This window comes from Narcine bancroftii, chromosome 7 (genome assembly GCF_036971445.1).
Source record: "Narcine bancroftii isolate sNarBan1 chromosome 7, sNarBan1.hap1, whole genome shotgun sequence".
Lineage (NCBI taxonomy): Eukaryota > Metazoa > Chordata > Chondrichthyes > Torpediniformes > Narcinidae > Narcine > Narcine bancroftii.
The window spans coordinates 92,847,871-92,864,959 of record NC_091475.1 but is presented as its reverse complement, the minus strand read 5'-3'; the positions used below and the strand labels follow the sequence as shown (position 1 = coordinate 92,864,959).

The following is a 17,089-nucleotide window of genomic DNA, read 5'->3' as shown; positions in this document are numbered from 1 at the left end:
TGGGGGGGAGGGGGTAGGTAAGGAAGGGGGGGAGGGGGGGTAGGTAAGGAAGGGGGAGGTAGGTAAGGAAGGGGGAGGTAGGTAAGGAAGGGGGAGGTAGGTAAGGAAGGGGGAGGTAGGTAAGGAAGGGGGAGGTAGGTAAGGAAGGGGGAGGTAGGTAAGGAAGGGGAGGTAGGTAAGGAAGGGGGAGGTAGGTAAGGAAGGGGGAGGTAGGTAAGGAAGGGGGAGGGGGGGTAGGTAAGGAAGGGGGAGGGGGGTAGGTAAGGAAGGGGGAGGGGGGTAGGTAAGGAAGGGGGAGGGGTGTAGGTAAGGAAGGGGGAGGGGGGTAGGTAAGGAAGGGGGAGGGGGGTAGGTAAGGAAGGGGGTGGGGGGTAGGTAAGGAAGGGGAGGGGGGTAGGTAAGGAAGGGGGAGGGGGGTAGGTAAGGAAGGGGGAGGGGGGTAGGTAAGGAAGGGGGAGGGGGTAGGTAAGGAAGGGGGAGGGGGGTAGGTAAGGAAGGGGGAGGGGGGTAGGTAAGGAAGGGGGAGTGGGGTAGGTAAGGAAGGGGGAGGGGGGTAGGTAAGGAAGGGGGAGGGGGGTAGGTAAGGAAGGGGGAGGGGGTAGGTAAGGAAGGGGGAGGGGGTAGGTAAGGAAGGGGGAGGGGGGTAGGTAAGGAAGGGGGAGGGGGGTAGGTAAGGAAGGGGGAGGGGGGTAGGTAAGGAAGGGGGAGGGGGGTAGGTAAGGAAGGGGGAGGGGGGTAGGTAAGGAAGGGGGAGGGGGGTAGGTAAGGAAGGGGGAGGGGGGTAGGTAAGGAAGGGGGAGGGGGGAAGTAAGGAAGGGGGGGGAAGTAAGGAAGGGGGAGGGGGGGAAGTAAGGAAGGGGGAGGGGGGGAAGTAAGGAAGGGGGAGGGGGGGAAGTAAGGAAGGGGGAGGGGGGGAAGTAAGGAAGGGGGAGGGGGGGAAGTAAGGAAGGGGGAGGGGGGGAAGTAAGGAAGGGGGAGGGGGGAAGTAAGGAAGGGGGAGGGGGGGAAGTAAGGAAGGGGGAGGGGGGGAAGTAAGGAAGGGGGAGGGGGAAGTAAGGAAGGGGGAGGGGGGAAGTAAGGAAGGGGGAGGGGGGAAGTAAGGAAGGGGGAGGGGGGGAAGTAAGGAAGGGGGAGGGGGGAAGTAAGGAAGGGGGAGGGGGGGAAGTAAGGAAGGGGGAGGGGGGGGAGTAAGGAAGGGGGAGGGGGGAAGTAAGGAAGGGGGAGGGGGGGAAGTAAGGAAGGGGGAGGGGGGGAAGTAAGGAAGGGGGAGGGGGGAAGTAAGGAAGGGGGAGGGGGGGAAGTAAGGAAGGGGGAGGGGGGGAAGTAAGGAAGGGGGAGGGGGGGAAGTAAGGAAGGGGGAGGGGGGGAAGTAAGGAAGGGGGAGGGGGGGAAGTAAGGAAGGGGGAGGGGGGGAAGTAAGGAAGGGGAGGGGGGAAGTAAGGAAGGGGGAGGGGGGAAGTAAGGAAGGGGGAGGGGGGGAAGTAAGGAAGGGGAGGGGGGGAAGAAGGAAGGGGGAGGGGGGGAAGTAAGGAAGGGGGAGGGGGGGAAGTAAGGAAGGGGGAGGGGGGGAAGTAAGGAAGGGGGAGGGGGGGAAGTAAGGAAGGGGGAGGGGGGAAGTAAGGAAGGGGAGGGGGGGAAGTAAGGAAGGGGGAGGGGGGGAAGTAAGGAAGGGGGAGGGGGGGAAGTAAGGAAGGGGGAGGGGGGGGAAGTAAGGAAGGGGGAAGGGGGGAAGTAAGGAAGGGGGAGGGGGGGAAGTAAGGAAGGGGGAGGGGGGAAGTAAGGAAGGGGGAGGGGGGGAAGTAAGGAAGGGGGAGGGGGGGAAGTAAGGAAGGGGGAGGGGGGGAAGTAAGGAAGGGGGAGGGGGGGGAAGTAAGGAAGGGGGGAGGGGGGAGGTGGGTAGGTCAGGTAAGGAAGGGGGGAGGGGGGTAGGTCAGGTAAGGAAGGAGGGAGGGGGGTAGGTCAGGTAAGGAAGGGGGGAGGGGGGTAGGTCGGGTGAGGAGTGCTGAGGACTAGGGAAGGAAGGTGGGTGGGGGTAGGGCAGGGTGGTAGGTCGGGTGAGGAGTGCTGAGGACCAGGGAAGGAACATGGAGGGGGTGGTAGGTCGGGTGAGGAGTGCTGAGAACCAGGGAAGGCAGGGTGGGGGGGGTGAGGAGTGCCGAGGACCAGGGAAGGAAGGGGGGGGGGGGGGTGAGGAGTGCCGAGGACCAGGGAAGGAAAGTGGAGGGTGTGGTGGGTCGGGTGAGGAGTGCTGAGGACCAGGGAGGGGAGGTGGTAGGTCGGGTGAGGAGTGCTGAGGACCAGGGAAGGAAGGTAGGTGGGGGGGGGGGGGCGGGGTGGTAGGTCGGGTGAGGAGAGCTGAGGACCAGGGAAGGAAGGTTGAGGGCGGGGTGGTAGGTCGGGTGAGGAGTGCTGAGGACCAGGGAAGGAAGGTAGGTGGGGGGGGGGCGGGGTGGTAGGTCGGGTGAGGAGAGCTGAGGACCAGGGAAGGAAGGTTGAGGGCGGGGTGGTAGGTCGGGTGAGGAGTGCTGAGGACCGGAGAAGGAATGGGGGAGGGTGGTAGGTAGGGTGAGGAGTGCTGAGGACCGGAGAAGGAATGGGGGAGGGTGGTAGGTAGGGTGAGGAGTGCTGAGGACCAGGGACAGGCTACAAGGGGGATTATAGGGATAGGGGATCAGGGGAATAATGTCTGGGCAAGGAAAGGTGTCGAAGGGATTGGAGGATAGAGGTAAGAAGAGCAGGGGGCAAGGGAAATAGAGCGGTAACGGAGAAGGGCGAAGAGAGTGGGGGCGAAGAGAGTGGGGGGGGGGGGGGGGAAAGCAAGAGGGGCGGGAACCATCAACAGTCCGCCAGGGTGGGAGGAGCATCAACGCCCGCGCTTACCCCGTCATGTCTTCTTTCCTCGGGTTATCGGCGATGCGGCTCTGGGGTGCAGCGAAGGTCGGATGGCGGCCCGGCGAGTAAGCGGGGAGCGGGCGCAACGACGTTATCTCTTTCCAACGCTGCCGTGCAAAAGCGGAGGCGATCCCATCAATCATCCGCCCGCCCCGCCCCTCGCGCCCCACCTCCTGACTGACAGCTGGCTCGACCGCACCACCGCACCGAGCGCAGGGGTGCGGAGCTCCCCATGACCAACAAACTGAAACAGGATCCACAATCTCGGGCAGGCATTTGATCTTATTCATTTAACCAATTGACCTCCCCTGCGGGAGGCGTCCAAAGCGTGCGTCGGCCTCATCTCAACGCCCCGCTGGTACTTTCACCCGCGGGCCTTCGTCCCCTGCTACGCTGCCGGCCAGAGGTTGGAAGGAGTCGGTGGGCCGCCGGCGGGAGGTTGTTGCCATGACAACCCGACCGGGCCCTGAGCAGGAATCTCAAGACTGGCCTCTCGTGGGGCTTCTCTAAAATGCTCAAGTTCGTTTTCCGTCGGAAACTATTAATTTGGCATATATATCAAGTTTTGTTTCCAGTTCCTGGTTGCCTAACTTGAAATCTCGTGTACGAATATATTTTATGGGTTTTTTTTACTGCGAAACTTTGCATCAATAATTGAGTTGGTTGAACATCTGCAGCCACAACCCGGCTTTCAAAATTTCCCGCAATGTCAGGGCCAAAGCTGTCCTGTTCTCACCATTGAAATTAACCTTCTTCAATCAAAACGAAAAGGCACGTTGTTTCGAGAGGGAGGGGATAGGTGCGTGGATTTCAGGTGCTAATTATTGTTATGAGCACTGCAGATGTGCATCCACATTTTTAGAAGAACTGCAGCAACTCTCGAAAAATGTCTCCGTTTCATTCCCACTAATGGCGTGGATTGAAGTCGAGAGAGCCCTGGAGAGAACCCACCCATCGAAGGATAAATAGTCGTCGAGGGAGCCCTGGAGAGAACCCACCCCATGATTTGAAATGATGGCATTGGATGTCTTGCATTGCATTCATCCGATGGAGCCTAATGGGGCTTCAGTTTAATATCTCGATGGAAAAGTGAAACCTCTAAACATGACATTACTCCCTCTTCAATAGCTGAAGCAGAGTTCAAACCCAAATCTCTCCATTCAAGACAAAAGCGCTGTCAACTAAGCCATACTGTGGCAAAATGGTCCTACTCATTTCATTTTAAAATATTTTTATTTGAGTTTAACGAAACGCTTTACACAAGTATACTAAATCAGATCATATCACATATCAATTGTAAATTGGAAGCTTAACCATTATTATTACATAACTTATTTTGTTCAGGGCATCAAATTCTATAATTATAGTACTTAAACAATTAAATCATAACTCGCACTATGTCCAAAAATAATACTGAATACAAAAACTATACAAATAATATCATAAAATTCCCTTATTAGATATTTTATACTTCTCTGATGTGATCACGTGGTTCTGTGATCTGATTTGGATTCTGTAGTTAACCCCCCCCCCCCTTATTAGTCTTTAAAAAAAAGAGGCAGCTTTTCTAAGAGGCATATTGAGGCAGAAAACTAATCTCTTACGGTAAATAATTTATATTGACGTAGTGCTAGACAGTCCCAAACTGCAGCCAAATTTTAAAATGTTAGTGTGCTGTGAAAAGTGCAATTTGTGTTCAGAAAGTCCCCATGAATAGAATTGTGACAATGATCAATGACAAAAATCTAGGTATGCCTGACATGGATAATCATCTCATTGGTGTTTAAAGTAACTATAAGTATCATCAAGATGAATAAAAAGTTTTATTTGATGGGCAATACCGGAATATAAGATAAAAATTAAGAATTAGGGTATAATTTTATGGTTTTCACCTATGGCATAAGTGCTCTGAGGTTATTAAGGGATTACTTAAGGTGGTATGTAAGTGGGGGGAAAAAAGGTTGAGAACCACTGGAATCAAAAGATGGAGCACAGCTGAGGATGCATATGATCACCAAGATGTCAATTCCATGTATTTAATAGATTCTGATATTTTTAATATTATTGAGAACATTTTTTTCAATGTTATCAATTTCAACAAAAAAAAATCAATGGCTAGATTTTACTGAAACATTATCATGAACAACTCAGGATTTCTGGTAAACATGGAAAATAACCATAAAGATTATTTCATCTGGTTCTAGATGACATAATTAATTTGAACAAAAATACAGGCACTAAAGTTACAAAACAAAAAAATAAAAATCTTATAATTCCCTTTTGCTTTTTCTGAGAGAAAATCTTTACCAAATGTTATTTAATCTTGATTAAATGCTCTTAAAGAGAATTATTTTTAAATTGAACTGAAGTTATGACAAGGAAAGCACACTCAGTATGCTGGTATGAAATTGATCACTTAGACCTGACTCTCCTAGTAACCAGAAGAATAAAGTATTGGTATTTACTGGTCAAGGAAAATGAACAAACCTGCCTTGGGCAGGTGTTTTTCAATGATGGGAAAAGCAGACAGTACTGAAGACAAGTCACAATGTATGTTATTCCAGGAAGGGGATTAACCAAAATGGGTATGAGCATAGGATGCTATCCATCTTGTTGGAGGAACACTAAATGGAGTTTGATTCCATGACTGCATTGATTTTTCCATGACCACCAACAAGGTCCATCTGTCTGGAGTGGGCAGCTCCAGCAATCAGGGTTAAATCCTGACCTCAGAAGGTGCTGATATGGAATTTGCACATTCTCCCTGTGACTGCATAAGTTTTCTCTTGGCGCTTAGTTTTCCTACATCCCAAAGAGATACAGGTTTATAGGTTAATTGGCTACTGTACATTGTCCAAAATGCATAGGTGAGAGGTTGAATCTAGGAGGAGTTTATGGGAAAATAAGTGCTTGCTGGGCTGATAGGTCTTTTTCATGCTGTCTCTATGAGTTTCAGAGTACTCTACTAGCTGCAATAAGATTTTCAATCCCAAATCGCATCAAAATTTTTAAATTATTCTGAATGCAGCCAAAATACATTCAGATAGGACAGCACGGTTGACGTAGTGGTTAGGGCAACACCTTTACAACGCTAGCAATCGGGACCTGACCTGGGTTCAAATCCTGCGCTATCTGTAAGGAATTTGTACGTTCTCCTCATATCTGCATGAGCTTTCTCCAGGGGGCTCTGGTTTCTTCCCATCCTTCAAAAACGTACTGGGTTGGAGGTTTATGAGGTGTAAATTGGGCAGCATGGGTTCATAGGCTGAAATGGTCTGTTACCGTGCCGTATGTCTAAATTTTAAAAATAGGTAAAATTGCTCACTGATAACTGCCAAATTAATAGGGCTGAAATATGTATAATGAGATCTCCACAGTTCTCCAAGATCCACCCAACACATAACTTCTGATCAGATTATCCGTTGTTTTCTAACATAAAGCTGTTGGGTTTATACCCCTGTGGTTCACCAGCAACTTATGATAGTATGAAAGGGTTGTTTTAATACAAACAAGTATTAAATACGATCTACACTTGGTGTTCAGACAAATGAGAGATAGTCTTATTGAAACATGCAAGATCCTTTGGTTCAAGTCATGATTATTCCATGAGCAGAATAATCTCAACGGGATAGAATTATAGGATTAGGGGCCTCTCAAAAACTGATGTAGAGACTGCTTCTGATGGAGGGAGGTGAATCTTTGGAATTCTGAACCCCAGATGGTTATAGAGGCTCGGTGTATTGAAAGAGGGTAGTTATATTTTTTAAAGATCAGGGAATTGAGGATTCTGAGTAACTGGAACAAGAAAGGATTCGAGGCCTGGGGCAGACGAGCCATGATTATATTGAACACTGTTAAGAAGCCAAGTAGCCTACTCCTGCTTCTATTTTCATGTATTCTCACATAAACTTGCATAAAGATTCTGGAGTACATTCTTTATTTTCACTTGCAATGTTTTATTTGCCACTTTAAAATATCACTGCTCTGAAGATTTTCTTACATTATCCAATTTGTTGCTATGAAACATCACATGCAAATTTAGAGGAATTTTCATCTTCTGCTTCTTTGCAATTTTTGCAACTTTTCCTCATTTAAACTGGTTGTCTATTTGGAAACAAAACAATTTTCTTCCTTCATCATCTGTATATGTGAAGGAAAACTATTGCTGCCAATAATTTCTTGCAAATGTTTTACTGCATAGACTTCATATACCTGCAGTGTCTTCTTGCTGAGACTGTCTATAAGACAGCCCTTTTTACTGTTGCAATAAGCATTTAAAATCTATGGCAGGTAAGTGCTTTGTGAGGTGCTTGATAAGTATTAAAGAATTATTAATGCAGGCATACTGCAATTAGCTCTCATTTTTGTCAGTGCTGCGACTGAGGCTGCTATCTCAAACCCCACGTATTTAAAAATAAGCATAGATTCACTGCAATTATGTTTGTAAACCTTCAAGATTTGAATGTATCCCCACCTATTATTAATACTAAGATGAGTCTGCACTAAGGTTTCTTGACCACAGGAAAACGTACTACATTTTTCCAAGCTGATAACATGACGAATTGTGTTCTCTGGTCCTCGGTGCTCGGTTCAAAACATTGTGACAGAAGGTCACATACAAACACTTCAAAATGGATCTCATTTAAAATACTGGAGCTCTGCTCAAGCTAGACAGGTTGGCTCCGAGTGCCTTTGCAAAATGATGGCTCCGAGTGCCTATAGAGACTTCACTAATGGATTGTTGTTTTGAAAAGCAACAAATGACTCAGAGGATTAGGTCTGGAGCCATAGGCTGACTGAGTGCAGTTTGCTCTTCCAAGAGGGTCATGTGGTTTTGCAAGCAGGGGGAGTAAAATTTTAAATGAGATCTGTTTTGAAGTGTTGTATGTGACATACACTAAAACCTGCCATAATTTCTCCCCTTTAAAACATATCTATTTACAATATAAAACACATCATAATCTGTCACAACATGCAGACACTCAACCAGATACAACACACATCCAGACAAACAATACATACGTAGGCAAATATACAACTATAAAAATATTATTTTGTAAATACTGGAGGCTTGCATGGTTAATGTGAACAGTTCCATTCATCTTTCAGCATTCCTGTCCATGGGTTCAAAGCTGTTTTCAGCTTAGTAGTGCTGGCTCTGATACACATGTACCTCTTTCCCAAAAGGAGTAATTAAAAGATGCTGTGTTCAGGGGTTAGGGGTCCTTAGTGATTTTACACATCCTCTTCAGATAATGATCCTAGTGATCATATTGATGTGGGGGAGACCCCAGTGATCCTCTCTGCCACATGTATGGACTTATCCAATTCTCTACAGACCCCATAACCCACTGTGATGCAGCCAGCCAAGACTCTATCGATGGAGCTACTATAGAAGGTTGAGATGATAGTGGCCGGTAGCTTGCCTGCATCAGTTTTCTCATGAAGTGCAGTTACTCTTTTGCCTTCCTGATGAGAGTGAGGAGATGTTCTGTATCTATGATAGGTGACTTGTTAAGTGAACTCCAAGGAAATCGGTGTTCTCTATGCTCTCCACTACCGAGTTATTGATGTGTAGTGGAGGATGGTTGTTCCTGGTCCTCGTGAAGTTCACAATCATCTCATTCATCTTGTTCACAGTGAGTCTCAGGTTGTTATTCTCGCACCATATCAGGAGATTTTCTACCTCTTCTCTGTCGAGTGATCAATCACTGAGAGTCGATGCAAATCTATCAAGATTGTGGAATAATCAAATATGAATTATTGGACTTTTACAATAATTTGAAAACCTTGCATTACTCCTGAGGCCTGTAACTTTCTTCATCCCTTCAAGCCCTGGAGATGTTTGCATTCTTTCAGCCTTGCCCATCCTGGTTTTCAGTATTCTACCATCAACCCTGTGCAGCCTGAGTCCTGGTCATTCACTTCATAGACCTCTTTGCCTCCCTCCTCTTTTAAGACATGTACATTCTCATCACTACATTTTGTCTGATTGTACCTTGACGTTCTTTTCTGTTGAATTGTATGGTAATTGATGAATAACCTTTCCCTGTGATAATGAGGAACTAATTAAATGAGGGGGCTAGATCTCAGACCATTGATGACATTCAGGTGTGAAATGGATGCAGTGACAGCCGAGAAACATATAAAAGGGGAATGAATGGTTGAATAAGTACAGTAAAAGAGAGGTCAACTTAGGAGGTGACCTGCATATATTTTACTCTTGATAAAGGTCCTGATCCAAAACATTGACTGATCATTTCTACCCATGGATCCTGCCTGACCCACTCAGTTCCTCATTGTTTGCTGAAGATTCCAGCATCTGCAATTTTTGTGTTTCTCTTTATCAAATTCTTTCCAAAATGGAAGAACCTTGTGAGAAAGGCTCGCAGGTAGATCTGTACTGCTGCACATCTTGTCTGCTGGTCATTGTGAGCTGTCATATTCTCATTACCTCGGATTTGTCGTTTTTTTTTGCCTGATCCAGAGGCATGAACTATTAGAGGCAAAACAATAGAGATTCACTTATGTTAGAAGCAGAATAAACTCACAATGAAAGCAGAGATCACGCTAAGTCAGTGAGATGGAGAGGGGAGTGGGAAAGGACTTCTGTGCAACATCAATTCCTACCCAGTTCTTCGCTTTCTTTTCCTGTTGCCCACTCTAGAAAATAACGGAGCTAAACTTCAGCATTCACTTGTCAAAGGTTAATAAATCAGATGCTGCCTGACCTGCCGAAAGTTTTCAGCATCTTCTATTTCCAGCATCAGCATTTCTGATTTTTTTTTAATATATTGTGTCAGATTCTGGCCATTTCACTCTTAGAAGGATAGGAGATCCCACAAGTGTGCAAATGTGATTTACTGGCAAGATTCCAGGGATGAAGTATTTCATTTTTCAGATCCAAATGGAAAAGCTAAGATTATTCTCCTCAGATCAAACAAAGGTTGGGAGGAGATTTGATTGATGTGACAGAGAGTCAGAAGAGGACTCTGCTCCCTTCAGCTGCCTGTTGTAGGGGACTGATGTTTTTTTTTAAATGAACAAATGATACCACAAGAATGAAGGAAAATCATTTTCATGTGGGGTGGTGATGATCTGGAATGCACTGCCTGTAGTAGTTGGAAAAAGAATCGAACAGCATCTTCTGAAGAGAAATAAGGGCAGAGTTAATGGAGATTCTGCCTCACAGCCAGAGACCCAGTGCCATCTCCTGACTATTTCTGTGGAGTTTTCACACTCTTCCTGAGACCGCATGGGCTTCTTCTAGAGTGCTCCAGTTTCCTTCCACATCCCAAAGATGAGCAGGTGGAAAGATGAATTGCGCACTACAAATTGCCTCTAGTATGTAGGAAAGTGGTAGATGAGGGTGGAGGTGAGTTGATTAGACAATGGGGAGAATTAAAAAAACACACAATTAATATATGATTGGGTTCCAGGATGATATAGTAAATTAGAAACTAAATTCTCTTGGTAGTGGAAGGCAGAAGGTGGTTGCTTTAGAGGTTGGAGAACTCTAACTAGTTTTGTGTCACAGAAATAGGTGCTGGGACATTGTGTAGAGGTTAAAACCTTGTGTTTATGATTTATGGTTTTATGACTTTCCCTTTAAGGATTAATTGTTTTTGTAGAGTTACCATAGCTACTATGACATCACATGTCGTAATAGCCAAGTGAACGAAGAGCTCATTCTCATTCTTGGAATAACTATGGAAGGAGAGTAAGCTCACTCGAGAAACCTTTCTTTGAATCATTATTATTAATTATTAATCATTTATTATCATTTTTAATCCATTTATATTTGTTTGAAGTTGAGTATTATTATCATTTACAATATGCTTTGTTTTACTCTTCATTATGAAGTGCAAAACTATGAAAATGTTTGTTCGCTTTTATCCACAAAATAATTAAAGCTATTTACAGCTGCAATTACAAAGTTTTATTTGGATGAATAAGATACAATACAGAATATCGAGGTTTACGTTTCTTAGAAGATGACATGTTTGAGACTGAGAAATATTATAAGATGGGAAGTGTCATCTACACATTGATTATTTGATATTAATGCTTTGTTGAAAACTTAGGTGGCAGGATTAGAAATTTTGCAAATGATGCCAAAATAGGTCTAGTGGTCAGTGAAGAAAATTGCCTTGAGTTTCAATAGAATTTAGCTCAACTGGAGAAAGTTGGCAAGGAAATATCTGATAGAATTTAACTCAAACAAGTGTAAAGTGATGCATTTTGGAATTAAAACCAGGACAGGACAAATAGTGAATGGCAGTACCCTGATGAGTGTTATTGACCAACGGAGTTTCAATACAAGAACACAGAGAGGTGACATAGGTGGATAAAGTTGTGAAAAAAGCATATATCATGCTAGCTTTCATCTGCTGAGGCACTGAGTACAAGAATTCAGACATTATGTTACAGTACAACTTTTTGGTTAGGTTGCACTTGGAGTATCATATGCAGTTCTGGTCATCACTCTAGGAAGTATGTGATTAAGCTCAAGAGGGTGCAGGAAGATATTAAAAGATGTTGCCTGGATTGAAGGGCTTTTGTTAAACAGAGGGACTGAATAGGCTGGGAATGTTTTCCCTGGGGAGAACCAGGCTGAGAGGTACCCTGATAAAGCTTTATAAAATTTTGAGGGGCATGGGTAGGGTTGATAGTCATGGTCTTTTTCCCAAAGTAGGGAGTATAAAACAAGAGGACATATACATAGGTTTAAGGCGACAGGGAAAAGATTTAACTGGGCAGACATTTCACACATTGTGCGAATATTCTTCATTTTAAATGAAGATTTTAACATTCAAGGTAAGCAATTTACAATACAAAAACAAATTATTCGAAATACCATTTTAAATTTTACCTTTTTTGTTCAAATACTGCATTCATATATCAAAGATAAAACAATATTCCAAAAACAGTTCAAGGTAAATAAATTTACATACATCTTTACAAATATCATTTTAACTCATCAATTATCTTTGCATCCAATTTAATCAGAAATGTGCATCTCATTGTTTCCTGACAAAATTGTGCTACGGCACATTTTACAAAGAATGGAGCTTATCAGAAAAATAAACACATTAATTTTCTCATCACACAAATGCAAAAAAAGTCACCTAAAGGATCCACCTGAAAAATATTCAATTGCATTTTGTGAAATTGATTAACCTGTTTCACTTGTAACCTGTAACACTTGTTGATTGGTCTTTCCTTCCACTCATTGTATTCAGGGAATACTAGTGTAAGTGGTGGAAGCACGTACAATTTCACCATTTAAAAGACATTTGGACATGTAATTGGATAGGAAATATTTTAAGAGATCTGGGACATACACAGGCAAATGGGATTCACATAGACAGGCATTATGGTCAGCATGGACATGTTGGGCTGAAGGGCCTATTTCCATATTGTACAACTCTGTAACTTTGTTTAGTGTGAACAGGTAGTTGATGGTCAGTGGACATGATGGCGTGTTTCAGCACTGAATCTTTCTGTGACTCTGAAGGAATAATTTGCAGGGTAATAAGGAAAGAGCACAAGAATGGGATTGATGGGATTGCATTTCCCAGAGTTGTCAAAGATTTGAATAATGAAATTAAAAGAGAGATTACCTTAGGATGGTAGCCTGAAAATATTTTACTCTTGAGAAAGAGTCCTGACTCAAGGAAGAACTCATGACTGAAACATCGGTAATATATCTTTACCTCCTATGGATGATGTGAGACCTGCTGAAGTCCTCCAGCATTTCTCTGTTTTTACTACAATCACAACATCTGCAGACTTTTGTGTTTCATTTGTAAAGAAAGACTGTGACTGTTTATCTCATCAATGCCTCTCATGTTTTTGTAAACCCCCACCTCCTAAAATCCAGGCTGAAATTTGAATTTTAATGGATGGGAAAGAAAAAAAGAGCCTTTCATTGATACAAGCGGATGATAAATAACATTAATCACAATCTTGATGCCTTTTCAACAGGGAAGGTCAGCATGTGCAGAAAAAGATTATGGATCAGTACAGTAGGGGCCATCTTCAGCAAGCTGCTGCTGTCATTCCTGATCACTGGTCAAATGGTTAGTCACTGCAAACGGTTCGTCATTTAAATGTGCTGTTGAATCACTTGCACTTAGTTGGTCAGAAAGGAAGGTTTCAGATTTTTTTTTTCCCTCAAGATGAATAATATTTTTAAAACATCTTGAGTAAAGCATTTGAATTTTCAAATAATTCTATATGAAAGAAAGCCTGCTACCTGCATGCATCAGATTTAATTGCATAGCTCCACTATGAACAATATTCCCCACCATGCTACCATCTGACAACTTAGCTCTCACACAATTATGTGTTGAACTCTGGACTTATCTCTCCAGAAGAACTTGCAATATGTACATATTGAACAGTCAGTTTTATATATCATTTACAATTTCTTATATAATAATTCAATCAGCAAAGTAATATATTTAATTATAAAGTGTGTGGGATGATAAACAGTGGGATGCTGAAAAGAACAGTTGGTGTGACAGATGAGTGGCCTCACTGATAGCTTATAGCCTGGCATCAAAAGTGAATGCTACTTGAGAGAAAGGGAGGGGGAAGGTGGGGGTGAGGAAAAACAAGTTCTTACACAGCAAGGTGCCAAAAGTAACAATGAGATAATTATTCTGGTTTTCCATTACCACATGATTGTATTTACAGCTTGGCAGTAAGGAACAGGTTGATTTTACATCAGGAGATCTATACGAGTTAAGCACAAACCTTTCCTATCGGTCAGTGATGAGCACAAGCTTATTTCACTGCTGTATTATTCTACGACTTTATAAATTGAGGGTGATGGGAAATTGGTACAGAGGAGGAGTTGAGGCCAGCATAGATCAGCCATGATCATATTAATTGCAGGACAGGCTTGAGGAGCTGAATGTTTTACTTCTGCCTCAATTTTCTTGTGAATTATTTTACTTACAGGAAATATTTGGCCTCATCAGCAACAACAGAGAAGAGGTGGAACATCTCATGATATGGTGTGAGAATAATCTGAGTCTCAACCTGATTAAGGCAAAGAAGATGATCTGAAGTCCTTCAGGTTGACCAGGAATGATCACCATCCACTACACATTGAGAACTCGGTAGTGGAGAGAGTAGAGAGCACCAAGTTCCTTGGAATCCACTAAAGTAGTGACATATCTTGGACACACAACATCATCCTACTTCTCAGGAAGGCGCAACAGTGACTGAACTTCCTGAGAAGAATGAAGAGGGTAAGGCTAGTGGCCACCATCATGTTAACTTTCTACAGGAGCTCTTTCAAGTGTTTTCTCGCCAGCTGCATCACAGTGTGGTACAGTTGCTGTGGAGAATTGGATGAGAGGTCAATCCACAAGACTATAAGAGCAGCAGAGAGGATCACTGGAGTTACCCTACCCCCATTTTTAAGTTGCTCCCATCGGGAAAGAAGTTCAGGAATATCAAAACCATTACCATCAGGCTGAAAAAAAAACAGTTTCTTCCCTTGGGCAGTGAAAATGCTGAAAGACTAAATGAACTGTCACACCTTCAGCGATTCGACTAGTTAATAAAAAATATTTATTTTCATGTATGTATGTTTGTGCTGCATACTGTAGGTATTGTTTTTCAGTATGTGTGTTATGTCTTGTGTGTGTTGCATATTTTGCATTGAGGACCGGAGGATGCTGTTTCATCAGTTTGTACTTGTACAATCAGATTACAAATAAACTTGAATGCCCAAACTGCTAACATCACAACAATAAAACAGTAACCTCATTCACTGGATGTAGAACTTTGAAATTACCAGAACATTCAGAACCCCAAAGCTTCACAGGCATAAGTTAAAATCATATCATAAATCATCTAAAGGAACTGAGATTAAAAGGACAGCACATTTCCTGGTCTTTCAATCTTAGCCAGTTGTTTAATAGTTCTGTTGAGCATGAAGCTGATTTGCAACTGATCTTTATTTTTTGCTGAGTCTATGTGCACAGATCCTGACCTTCATCACCTGTAATGAGGAAATTCTGATGTTGTAATAATTTCTGATTTGTGCTGCAACCTCTGAATGCTGAGTCCATATTGCTCCCAGGAGGACTCATTAGGAAATTCCATCACATGGCCCATTAAGGTTAATTCATGGCTTCAGACTAATTTCTCAAAAACTAAAAGCTGGATTTTCTTTTTGTTAAGTTATTGGTTCTGAACAGGTTTTCTATGGTCTGATGGCAAGGCATTATTCATTGGGCCAGATTCTGGTCTTTTCATCTGCATTTCTTACAGCTTCAATTGACCAACTGGCTTGCACTCATACCTCATACTGTGCCCATGTATGCAACAGCTCCTGCTATCTGATGCTGTCTTGCTGTCCACAGCCCTAGTCTGAAACTTGACAAGAGGTACAGGGTATTTAAAATAGCTCTACCTGCATTAAGTGCTCATGTTTTTAAACCATACAAAACAATCTGGGATTTGGACAATCTTCATTTTTAAATTTTATTTTTGTTATTTTGCGTATTGCATTGAGACTCGGAAAAGAGGTGAGATGATTTGAGAGTTTATTGTCATTACCTAAGTATAGATAGGTACAGATGCACCAAAATTCTTTCTTGCCACATCCAAACCACTACATGAAGTTCACCAACCACAATAGTAGAAATTACCACAATATACTGTGACAAAAAGAATATAATAATAAGAGGGTTGATAATAAATATTTACAATGGCAATAAGTTGCAACAGAACCTTTGATGGTTAGGATATTATATGGAGAGGTTACAATGCCTGATAGCCATTGAAAAAAAAATATATTGAACCTGGAGGAGCTGGACTTCTGGATTCTGTACCTTCTGCCTAAAGGTAGCAGCAAAAAGAGATTATGACTGGGGTGATGGGATCCTTTGTGATGTTGGGCCATAAGATCACAAGATATTTGCTGCTTTCTTGAGAGCACATCTCACATAGATGTCTTCAGTGGATGGGAGGTCAGTGTCCAAGATGAACTTTGCTAGGTTTGCCACTTTCTGCAGTCTTCTTCATTCTTGGACATTTGGGTTTAAAAACCATGCTGATACAACCAGTTAGTATTCTTTCCACTCTACACTTGCAGAAGTTCAGCGAAGTATGTCAATTTTTTTAAGTAGAGGCACTGATACCTCAATGTGCTGGGTGCAGAAGAGAGTTTCTCATATGTAGACTCCCAGGAACTTGAAGGTTCTAACTCTCTCCACCGATGTCCCGTCAAAGAAGATTTAGTCCCTCAGCCTTCTCTTCCTAAAGTCCTCAGTAAGCTCCTTGGTCTTGCTGATGTTCAGAGTGCAGTGAACTGGGATTCACTGGTAGGGTGTTGTGCTGATGGCTGGCCATGCCTCTCGGCTCCGCTCCCATCTGGCCACATATAGCCCTGGTTTCCTGCCTAAACCCAAAACCTTTCTGAAGAATACCGTTGAACCCTACCCTTAGTTATAAGCTAATAAAAGTGTTTGTTCTCCCTCCAGTCATGAGAGCTTTTATTCACACTACAATTTTATTAACTTATTCCCTAACAATGGAGGCGCTACTCAAGCCAGGTATGCTACTAATTGACACCTGACCTGGCTGAGGAATTCACATACTGGCTAGACTGCTTCCAGGCCTACCCGAATGCAACCAAAGACATCTTCCACAATGATGAACTCAGGATGCCTGCACTCATTTTTTTTTAAATTTTTCATTTTTCACACCATAAACCACATTGACCAAGATACATATATTTTCCTTTTCAAATATATACAGTGTCATTTTCTCCCCCCCCCTCCTCCCATCCCACCCTCCCTAACTCCCCCCCCCCCATTCATTTAAAGTACAAAATCTAAGATACATTAAACCAGTCAAACAATGTTGTCATTCAATAAAAATAAACAAGGAATTCCACTGAGTCAATTCTTTTCATTTCCTTCTCCTTTCGTTATTTTAGGTGGTAGATATCCCCGGTAGGTTTTCTCTATTGTGTTTCATGTATGGCTCCCATATTTGTTCAAATATTTCAATATTATTTCTTAAATTATATGTTATTTTTTATAATGGAATACATTTATTCATTTCTATATACCATTGTTGTATTCTCAAATTATCTTCTAATTTCCAGGTTGACATAATACATTTTTTTGCTACGGCTAGAGCTATCTTAACAAATCTTTTTTGTGCACCA

The 17,089-nt window shown here is 43.2% G+C and overlaps 1 protein-coding gene and 1 long non-coding RNA gene across 6 annotated transcripts in view; one reads left to right on the top strand and one right to left on the bottom strand.

Annotated features, from left to right (window-relative positions):
• Positions 1 to 3,039, bottom strand: part of mbnl2 (muscleblind-like splicing regulator 2) — a 150,361-nt gene extending 147,322 nt beyond the window's left edge. For 2 of the 5 annotated variants that reach the window (XM_069890602.1, XM_069890603.1), the window contains exon 1: positions 2,881 to 3,038. The gene's annotated coding sequence lies outside the window, so the exon portion shown is untranslated. Of the gene's footprint in view, positions 1 to 2,880 lie in introns of all 5 variants that reach the window. The other 3 variants (XM_069890604.1, XM_069890606.1, XM_069890605.1) reach the window with 3 other exon arrangements.
• Positions 2,895 to 14,635, top strand: LOC138739115 (uncharacterized). The gene is made up of 3 exons (XR_011342014.1): positions 2,895 to 3,691; positions 12,880 to 12,974; positions 13,861 to 14,635. It is a non-coding gene; the product is annotated as an uncharacterized lncRNA (long non-coding RNA).
• Positions 14,636 to 17,089: the final 2,454 nt, after the last annotated feature.